General features: G+C 52.2%; 1 protein-coding gene across 1 annotated transcript in view; it reads right to left on the reverse strand.

Annotated features, from left to right (window-relative positions):
- The window catches only part of GTF2E1 (general transcription factor IIE subunit 1), a gene marked incomplete at its 3' end in the record, with an annotated part of 29,045 nt that overhangs the window by 1,741 nt on the left and 17,038 nt on the right, over positions 1-10,266 (reverse strand). The gene's annotated exons all lie outside the window — the stretch shown is intronic.

Here is a 10,266-nt window from a genome sequence, read left to right on the forward strand (position 1 = left end):
AATCCCCAGCATCTCCAGTAAGGATCAGGTGCCAGGTGATGTGAGCCACTGCCAGTCAGAGGAGGCAAGGCTGACCTTGATGGACGATGGTCTGCTTCAGTATAACTCAGCTTCAGGTGTGTTCGTATCAACAACAAGAAGGGAGGAAGAAGGAGGAAGGAGGGGAGAGGAGAGGGGAAGGGAGAAAGAGGAGGAGGAGGAGGAGGAGAAGGAAGAGGAGAAGAAGGAGGAGAAGAAGAGAAGAGATTGGATTTATACCCCACCCTTCACTCGGAGTCTCAGAGCGGCTCACAAACTCCTTTCCCTCCCCCTCCCCACAACAGGCACCCTGTGAGGTAGGTGGGGCTGGGAGGGCTCTGACAGAACTATGGCTTGCCCAAGGTCATCCAGCAGCAGCGAGTGGAAGAGTGGGGAATCAAACCCTGTCCTCCCAGATTAGAGTCCGCGCACTTAACCACTACACCAAACTGGTGTATGGAAGAGGAAGAGGAAGAAAGAAGAAGAGTTGGATTTATACCCCACCCTTCTCTGGGAGTCTCAGAGAGTCTTATAATCTCCTTTCCCTTCCCCTCCCCACAACAGACACCCTGTGAGGTAGGTGGGGCCGAGAGAGCTCTCTCTCTCAAGAACTGCTCCTGAGAGAACAGCTCAGAGAGAACTGTGACCGACCCAAGGTCTCCCAGCTGGCTCTGTGTGCAGGAGGAGGAGGAGGCAATCCAACCCGGTTCTCCCAGATTAGAGTCCGCCGCTCTTAACCACTACACCAAATGGCGTATGGGACCAATGTGCTCTTCAGCGCCACCTCCCTGCATGCTTATGGTGACGATTCCTTTGTATCTGATGAGGAGAGCTTTGACTCTCCCTAAACTCCTCGTCGGTCTCTAAGGCCCTAGTGGACTTTAATTTGGCTGCTGTACTGCAGACCAACTTGGCTACCCTCTGAACCATTCTTCTGACATGAACAGTCGCAGTAAAAAAAACAACAGACAAGAGGTTGCAAACTACAATATTGGACTGAAACAGAATCCAAGAACATGAGCCGCATACTACCTTTTATTAGGGCCCAGAACAAAGCCAAAAACCAAACCGAAACAAGGGCAAACTTTCAAGCTCTCCAGAGTCCTTCTTCAAGTTGGATGTTTTAAAAAGGGAGGGGGGGGAGATTTTTCAGGCCTGGCCTTCAGGTTCCTTGTCTGCATTGTAGGTAGAACCAGGGGTCATTTCCTGCAGGAGCGTACAGGAGCGGCGCTCCGGCAGTAAGGAGCCCAGGGGGCGGGCACATGCAACAAGCCCCACCCCCTGCTCCCAGCAGCCCTCAGTCAGAGCAAGAAGCAGCCAGGTAAGCTGCAGAGCCCCCCCCCCGCTTTCAGGTACAAGCTCTCCCTCCTCTGCGAGGACAGATCTGCATGTCCTCCCCCCCAACAGCTAGCAATCCAAAACAGTCCAGTGGAGCCTGAGCAGTGGGTGTTGCCTTCTGACACACTTCCGGTGATGTCAGGGGGTGTGGCATATGCAAATAAGTTATGCTAATGAGCTCCTGCACCTCTTTTTCTACGAAATGACCCCTGGGTAGAACCCTCCCCCCCAAAAAAAAGTTCAGTCTGATGATTTGATGGAGCTTGCGCACTGTACTGCGTCAGGTCAGTGTGCTCTGATAAAAGGCTTCCTGGGATTTGTTTTCAGACGAGAAAAACAGCGTTGGTGAGAAAGAGAAACTAATGCTCTGATTGGGGTTCTGAAGCACCCTCTGGCCCAGTGAGGACTCTCCTGACAGAGCCGTTCACGGTGCCCCACGGCCTCCTCCCTGGTCGCGCCAACTATCTAGCCTCTCCTTCCAGCCCCTTCTCAACGCCACCTCCCGGTGTGCACTATTTTTATGGTAAACATCCAGTGGGGAGGGGGGAGTCACTTAACAAACAGGAGCGCCAGACGAACAAGAGAGAGTCTTCTCCCTCTGCATGAAAAGCACGGAAGGTGCCACTTGAAGGTCAAGGGCACCAGATGAAAGGATGCCGTGCGGGGAACCGCTGCCCCACGCGAGAGAGGCCGGCACGGCAGAAGTTCAAGGCAGATGAGCCTGCCGGCAGCCTTTCTCTGAATCTGCCTTTGCTCCTGAACACATCTGTTGTCGCAGCGCACTTTCCATTCACCCCCTTCTCTTTCCTGCGGCTGCCGCAGCTTCCGTACCATGACCCAGAGCATGGGGCCACACAGGGAGGCTCTGCCCCTCCCTCACTTCTCCCACAATGGGAGATCTGTAGAGCCTCCATGTAGGGGTGCAGCAGCGACCAGAGGGAAGAAAGGGAGGTCGATGCCTGTGGGATGCGGCAGGACCCCCCCCCTTTGTTGGGCAGCGGGAGGTAGGGTTGCCAGCCTCCAGGTGGGGCCTGGCGACCTCCCAAAATTGCGACTGATTCTCCAGATGACAAGAGAGCAGTTCGCCTGGAGAACATGGCTACTTTGGACAGTCGCTGCTAGGGCATTATACCCCACAGTGGTCCCTCCCCAAACTACAACCTCCCCAAATCTCCAGGTTTTTCCCAGCCTGGAGTTGGTAACTCTAAGACGAGTGAAAGAAAATGGAGAGAGAGGCTGTTTGCAATTTAGGTTGAAGAGCAGCTTTGTGAGCTTAGTTTTAGGGGTTGCGTGAAGAAATGCATTTTCACTTTGGAGGCTTCAAATGAACAAAACCTTCACTCCGAGTTTTAAAGCCCCCCCCCCCGGCAGAGAACAGGCAGGAAGGGGGACAGTCAGTTCAACTGCTTTCCAGACTTACCTCAGCCCTTTATACAAATGCTAATAGCTCTAGCGAGAAACAATGGGAGGGTTAAGTCTCCTCCCCCCCCAAGCAGGGAACAGAGGTTTGGTGGTATTAAGTACTAGAAGGACTTCAGGAAGAAACTTCTGGAAACTTCAAGAAAAACTTCTTTGACCCAGCCTGACCTGGTCAGTGGGTGGGGAAAAGAGGATGATAAAACACCTGGGAGGAAGGGCTCATTTTGGGTGCTGATTCCCTCGAAGCAGACAGAGCTCTTAACTGAGGTATGGAGGAGGTGGCCATTGCCATGTGCCGGCCTGAAGGAGGCTTGAAGGTAAAAATCTGTAAAAATTTGTAACTCTCTAAGCTAAGGAGCCTGCCTTATATTTACCAACAGATAGGGCCTATACAGAGAGAGGGATAGAGGAATTGCGTTTTACCCTTTTCGTTGGGAATCCCTTGCTCAATCTGGTGCTTGTGAATATTTTCTTCTTAATAAATACTTTATAACTTTTGATCCTGGTAGTGGTTCTCTGTGCCACCTAGACCTTCACTGTCTTGGACACGCTATTTTAAAAGGAGCGCCAGGAGGAAGGGGAGGGCATTCAGTGGCAACTGGCTACTCCCCTAGTGGTGCACAGGGCAGCAAGCTGTCCCTGTGGTAACCAGGTGCTGGGCAGCAGGAGACACAGAGGCCAGCCCTCAGAGCTTGGAAGGGGAGCGGGTGTCAGCAAGCTGCCATGGTGTTCTGTGTTGCTTGTATCTCTGTACAGTTGCTAACCCCCCCCCGCCTGTGCGCCAGTATTTTACTCTGCTGTAATGCCTAAGCCAAACAACTGGAGGATGTATTGGGGGAGTACGCTTTACTGCCAGCTTTTCAACTGGCATTGTGCAACGCTTCGAACAGAAATAACAGACATTTAATATTTATTTTAAATGGGAAAGCAGACATCTAATCCTTCTGAATAGATTTATTTATTTTATTTATTTATTTATTGCATTTTTACCCCGCCCTCCCCGCGAACGGGCTCAGGGCGGCTTCCACGGGGGCACAAGCCCACACATAAAAACAATATAAAACATTAAAAGCTATTAAGTCACAACAAGACAAATAAAGTGCTCCGTACAACAAGATGGTCTCTGAAGATGGTATCGATCATTTCATTAGGGTGAAATTGTCCCCGTCGATGGCCCAAGCCAGTCCAGCAGCATCAGTGCCATGCAGAATTATGGCAGTTCTTCCGGGGACCGCTCCCAACCCCGTTGTTACAATGATGGAAATAATAGAGGTGGCAGAGGTGGCGGCCCCTATATAAAAGCCTGGCGGAAGAGCTCCGTCTTGCAGGCCCTGCAGAACTGCATAAGGTCCCACAGGGCCCTGATCTCCTTCGGGAGCTTGTTCCACCAGGTGGGGGCCACCACTGAGAAGGATCTGGCCGTGGTCGCAGCAAGCTTTGCCTCCCGGGGGCCTGGAATCACCAGGCGGTGTTGTGTCCCCAACCAAAGTGCTCTTGGGGGTATATGTGGGGAAAGGGGGTCCCTCAGATAGGTCGGACCCTGGCCATATAGGGCTTTAAAGGTAAGAACCAGCACTTTGAAGCGGATTCGGTACACTATTGGCAGCCAGTGCAGCGTTTTCAACCCAGGCTGGATGTGCTCCCACTTGGGAAGACCCATCAGCAGCCTGGCCGCCGCATTCTGCCCTAGCTGCAGCTTCTAGATCTGCGACAAAGGCAGCCCCATGTAGAGAGCATTACAGTACTCCAGCCTTGAGGTGACCGTTGCATGGATCACTGTACCCAGGTCACTGCGGTCAAGGAAGGGAACCAACTGCCGAGTCTGCCTAAGATGGTAAAATGCCGATCTGGCAGTGGCTGCTACCTGGGCCTCCATGGTTAAGGAGGAATCCAGGAGCACTCCCAAACTCCTAACCTCCGATGCTGGCACCAACGGTGCCCCATCGAAGGTCGGGAGGGGGATCCCTAACCCCAAACCGCGCCGACTCAGGCACAGGACCTCCGTCTTCGCTGGGTTTAGTTTCAGCTGGCTCAGCCTGAGCCACCCAGCCACGGCCTGTAACACCCAGTTCAGATCTTCTGGGTCGAAGCCTGACTGACCACCCAACATCAGATAGAGCTGGGTGTCATCTGCATATTGATGACAACCCAGCCCATAACTCCTGGCAATCTGGGTGAAGGGGCGCATGTAGATGTCAAACAACATCGGGGAAAGCACTGCCCCCTGAGGCACACCACACTCAAGTGGGTGTCTCCGGGACTGCTGTTCCCTTATCGCCACCCTCTGTTCCCGGCCTTGGAGAAAAGAGACAAGCCATTGAAGAGTGGGCCCCTGTATCCCCACGTCGGCGAGACAGTGGGTCAGCAACTGGTGGTCGACCATGTCAAACGCGGCCGACCGATCTAACAACAACAGTGCCGCCACACCGCCTTGATGCAGATGCCTCCGGAGGTTGTAAGTAAGGGCAACCAGCACTGTCTCCGTCCCATATCCCAGGCGAAAGCCGGACTGGAGTGGATCAAGGAATTTGCCGAATTTGCCGAAACGAGGAGCAACTGGGCACCCTTTCCCTTTGGCCGAATAGCTGGAAGCTGAAGTCGGAAGCGGAGGGCACATTCGTCTACGAATTCATCTTGAATACAGATTTTCATTAGATTGGTTGGCTTTCTGCATGGAGTGTTGTTACACAGCTTATCTTTTGGTATTTCATTACATGGTGACTCAATAATACATAGTTGTACAATTTTGATTAAAAAAGGCCTCATTATGCGAAATATAGTTTGCAATAGTATCGGTAAGCACGGTGGCTTTTGCTTTGTTGTTCCTGTTACTACCTGGAGGTTGGTGACCCAAGTAGAAGTGGCTGGGACCGTGGCTTACGTGAAAGGAATAAAAAAAATCTTCCCCGCCTTTCAGCTTACAGACTCATGTCAGCAGGACAGCAAATTCAAACAGGATTATGACACCAAAGATGACTTTAAAAACCTCAAAACCTCACTGCTTCCGTAAGTAGGCCAATGTTGAGGTATTGCTTAGTCATTCTGATGTAAACCTTAAAAGCTGGCACGGCGATGCACACTGCCATTGTTTACAACTGACACCTCCGGGCATGCCAAGATGTGGCAGGGAAAACGGTCACGGAGGTGGGAGGAGGGATGCCATCCGCCAGGTGGGACTGGGGGGATCCCTTGAGATTGCAGCTCATCTCCAGACGACAGAGATCAGTTCCCTTGGAGAAAATGGATGATCTGGAGGGTGGACTCCATGGCCTTATACCCCACTGAGGTCCCTGTCTTCCCCGGGCTCCATCCCCAAATCTCCAGGAGTTTCCCAACCTGGATCTCGCAACCCCACCCCACCCCCCACCAGTGGCCAGGGGGTCCTGGCAATCCTAGGTGGGAGGGGTCTTAGAGGCCCTTTTTCATGCAGGAAACCCAAGTCAGCATATCTGACAGCTGTGCTCAGCCTCTATCTGAAGACCTCCAGAAAGGGACAGCCCCCCACCCCAGTTATTGGTTCCCCATCAACCCCCCCCCACCTGTAAGGAAGTTCCTCCCCACATGAAACTGAAATCTCCCCTCCTGTAACACAAGCCCACTCGATCTAGCCTTGCAACGTGGAGCAGTACAGCCTTGTTGGTCTCGGCCCCCTTCCACGGGGCAGCCCCTTCAGGTATTTTAAGTATGCAGTCATGGCTCCCTGCCATCATCTCAGCTCCAGATAGGGTTGCCAACCTCCAGGCGCTGGCTGGAGATTCCCCAGAATCACAACTGCTCTCCAGACTACACTCCAGTTGGATGTAGTGGTTAAGTGTGCAGACTCTAATCTGGGAGAACCAGGTTTGATTCCCCACTCCTACACTTGCACCTGCTGGATGACCTGGGGCAAGTCATAGTTCTGACAAAAGCTATCCTTGAAAGGGCAGTTTCTGTCAGAGCTCTCTCAGCCCCACCTACCTCACAGGGTGCCTGTTGTGGGGAGGGGAAGGGAAAGGAGTTTGTAAGCCGCTCTGAGACTCCCTTGGGTAGTGAAGGGCGGGGTATAAATCCAGTCTCTTCTTCTTCTATCAAGAGCAGTTCTTGAGAGAGCTCTCTATGCCCCACCTACCTCACAGGGTGTCTATTGTGGGGAGGGGAAGGAGATTGTAAGCTGCTCTGAGACTCCAAGTGAAGGGCGGGGTATAAATCCATCCTCCTCCTCAGCCCCACCTACCTCACAGGGTGTCTCTTGTGGGGAGGGGAAAGGAAAGAAGATTGTAAGCCGCTCTGAGACTCCTTTGGGTAGTGGGGGGGCGGGGTATAAATTCCCTACTGCATCTCATTGCCTGGCATGCCAAGGGGCTAATGGAGCTGTCCCCCTGCCACCCCTCCTGCATTTTCCCCTTCGACCCACATGAGGTGAAGTGACAGGCCATTGGGGAGAGTGGCGATGCTGTGGCTAGAAGGGGCATCACTACTGCCCGGGCATGAGCCCCTTTGGCTGACTGGAGTCTAAGCCAGCTATGCTCACAGTGCCATGGAACAGGTCACGGGACTCAGCTGCTGTCGTAACCCCACACACACACACCTCGCCAGCTGTGGACTGTGGCTTGGAAACCTCAGAGAAGGAGCCAGAAACATGAGCTGGGAGAGAGCAGGGAACTCTGGGAGACCCCTGTAGGGTAGATGCTCCTGCACATCGGTTCAAGGGTCTTGCCCCTGAGGAGCCTGCAGTTGGAGCCTCTCCAGAACTTGCCCCGAGGAGCCTGCAGCTGGAAGTTCTCCAGAACTTGCCCCTGAGGAGCCTGCAGTTGGAGCCTCTCCAGAACTTGCCCCGAGGAGCCTGCAGCTGGAGGTTCTCTACCAGAATCTCCCTCTGTCCCCCCTCCCCCTCCCGGTCTAAGGGCAACTAAGCCCTGGCCCAAGACTTGGCCCATGAGCCCACCAGGATCCGCCTCCACCCTGCAGGAGCAGCAGAGGCAGCTGAGAACAGTCGAGATGCGGTGTCCAGCTAGCAGCCCGTTCTCCGTCTCTTGAGCCCACGTTCCACTTCCACGGTTCTCCCCTTCCGTAGATGTAATTCTTTGCAGGCTTCTGGCCCCAGTTGAGGCTGGACAAGATGAGTCCCAGGGCAAGGGGAACGGCTTCCCTCTCAGCCTATTTAAGCCGTAAAGTTGGGAGGGGAAGCTTGCCTGAGCAGCCAGACCACCAGGCATAAGCCTAGCCAGCCCCGGGGCTATAGGGTAGTGGTGCCAACCTCCAGGTGGGGCCTGTAGATTCCTGGAATCAGAACTGATCTCCAGGCAACAAGTCAGTTCCCCTGGAGGAAAGGGCTGCTTTGGAGGGTGGGATCTATGGCATTCTATCTGACTGGGAACCTGCCCCTCCCCAGGCTCCAAGGGTCTTGTATCGCTCAATGAGACCTGAGTGCACAACAGCTACTGTTCAGGCAGCAACGGAAACCAAGTAATAACCGCCCGCCCCACGCCTCGCTGGTGATAAGTAACCTATTTTATTCACACCCTACCGAAACCGCAAAAAGCAATTACAGTTTTGTTTGCATCCAAGACCAAAAAAACCCACCCCTCCACCATCCAGACGCATTGACTGTCTAGGCACAGTTTATACGACAGACTCCGCGGAATACGCTGTGCATTCCCAATAAGAACGGCCTCGGGGTTTCTTAGATACATCCATTTAGATTTTGCACTATAATGCTCCCTTCCCTTATTACGGCAGTTTGTAATTCAGCCATGAAAAGAAATCATTTACTTCTCCAAGTGCCCCAGAATACAGAAGAACAGCATGCTCTAACCTAGAAACGGCGGCGGAATTTCATGTTCCGCCCATAACGATGAACAATTTTCACACGGCGGACAGAAAATTGCCTCTCAAACCGTTTAGAAATCCAAACAGCTCTCTCTTTTTTTTTGTCCTCCTCTACAGTGCACAAACTTTAGAGACCAAACTACCTCCAGTTATTTTAGTAATTTTTATATCTACAAGGTAGCAAACAGAAAGAGGCCACTGTGAGCCGTGTTCTGTTAACTTTCCTGCTAAGAGCCCTTTTAAAAAACTCCTGGAGATCTAACACATAAAGAGTTTTCAGCATATGCCAAGTGTCATGACCCCTGTGGGTTCCCACCTTCCTCTGCCACCACTCTGGACTTAGGGTCCCTTGGGAAGGCCCACAGTACCCTCCCAAGCCCAACCAAAATGCCCCTTTTAAGCTGAGAAATATAGGCGTGATGACCAGGCAGGGAACATTAAACAAATGGTTTATTAATACAGTAATGGGGCGAGGAAAACAAGACAAGGTGCTTTAAAATATATAACAGCGTCTAAGGCAAAATAAATGAATCTAATGCAGCTACCTATTTCTCTTAACTGGTTACTATTCAAGGCCCACAGCCTTTTATACCAGGCCTGTGCCTGTACTCACTCTGTCCCAAGTGAGGGATCTTTCTCTCAGACCAGACTGTCCCCTCAGTTTAACTCTGTGAGAGGGAAGAACGCAGTAGAGAAAAGAACACAGTTCCACAGTCCACAAAGCTTAAGTCATAATATCCTCACACAATCCTTGGACCCCGATTGGTTACAACCAATGTTCCCTCTAAGCTGTGGAGTCTTGTGAGCAAAAATTCTACTTGGTGAGCTACTGGCATAAAAGGTGTGAGCAACTGATTTGACTACTACATAAATTCGTTTGCTCTGGAGTCATCCTTCCTGAATGAAGACAAAAATGTGTGAGCCAGAGGCTGAAAAACTGTGAGCTAGCTCACACTAACTCAGCTTAGAGGGAACTTACAACCGTTGCTAAACATTGTGGGGATTGTAGGCTGTGTAGGCTTTCCACTCCCACACAGGTCTCCTGGGCCTAGGCCGCACTAGGCCTTGCCTCCCAGTCCTACACAGATCATGACACCAAGTGAAATAGCAAACATAGAAACACAGAAGAACCATAGGAAGGGATGCCGAGGGTCATCTAGTCCAACCCCCTGCACAATGTAGGAAATTCACAACTACCCCCCACCCCACCAGTGACACCTCCTCTATGCCCAGAGGAAAGCAAAAAACCTCTAGGACCCCTGGGCCCATCTGGCCTGGAGGAGAATTCCTTCCTGACCCCAAAGTGGCGATCGGCATTACCCTGGGCATATAAGAAAGGGCCACGAGAGGCAAGCACTGGCTCATCCCTTCCCGCCCTCCCTCTCATGATCTACCTATATTCAAGAATCTGCATTGCTGTCAGATGGCCATCTAGCCTGAATTACGACATGACTGAATTATGGTACTTGGAAAGGTATTTCCAACAACTTAGGAACACAGGAGAGCCAGCATGATGTAGCAGTTAAGAGTCCTGGATCAGGATCCAGGAGACCCACGTTCAAATCTCCACTCTGCCGCAGCAGCTCACTGCATGACCTTGGGCCAGGGAGGGAGGGAGGGAGGAGGAAGGAAGGAGAGAGGTGGAACAAAAGTAAATAGATGAGGAGGGAGGGAGGGAGGGAG

This window comes from Gekko japonicus, unplaced genomic scaffold (genome assembly GCF_001447785.1).
Source record: "Gekko japonicus isolate JY-2015 unplaced genomic scaffold, Gekko_japonicus_V1.1 scaffold3844, whole genome shotgun sequence".
NCBI classification, from domain to species: Eukaryota; Metazoa; Chordata; class Lepidosauria; order Squamata; family Gekkonidae; genus Gekko; species Gekko japonicus.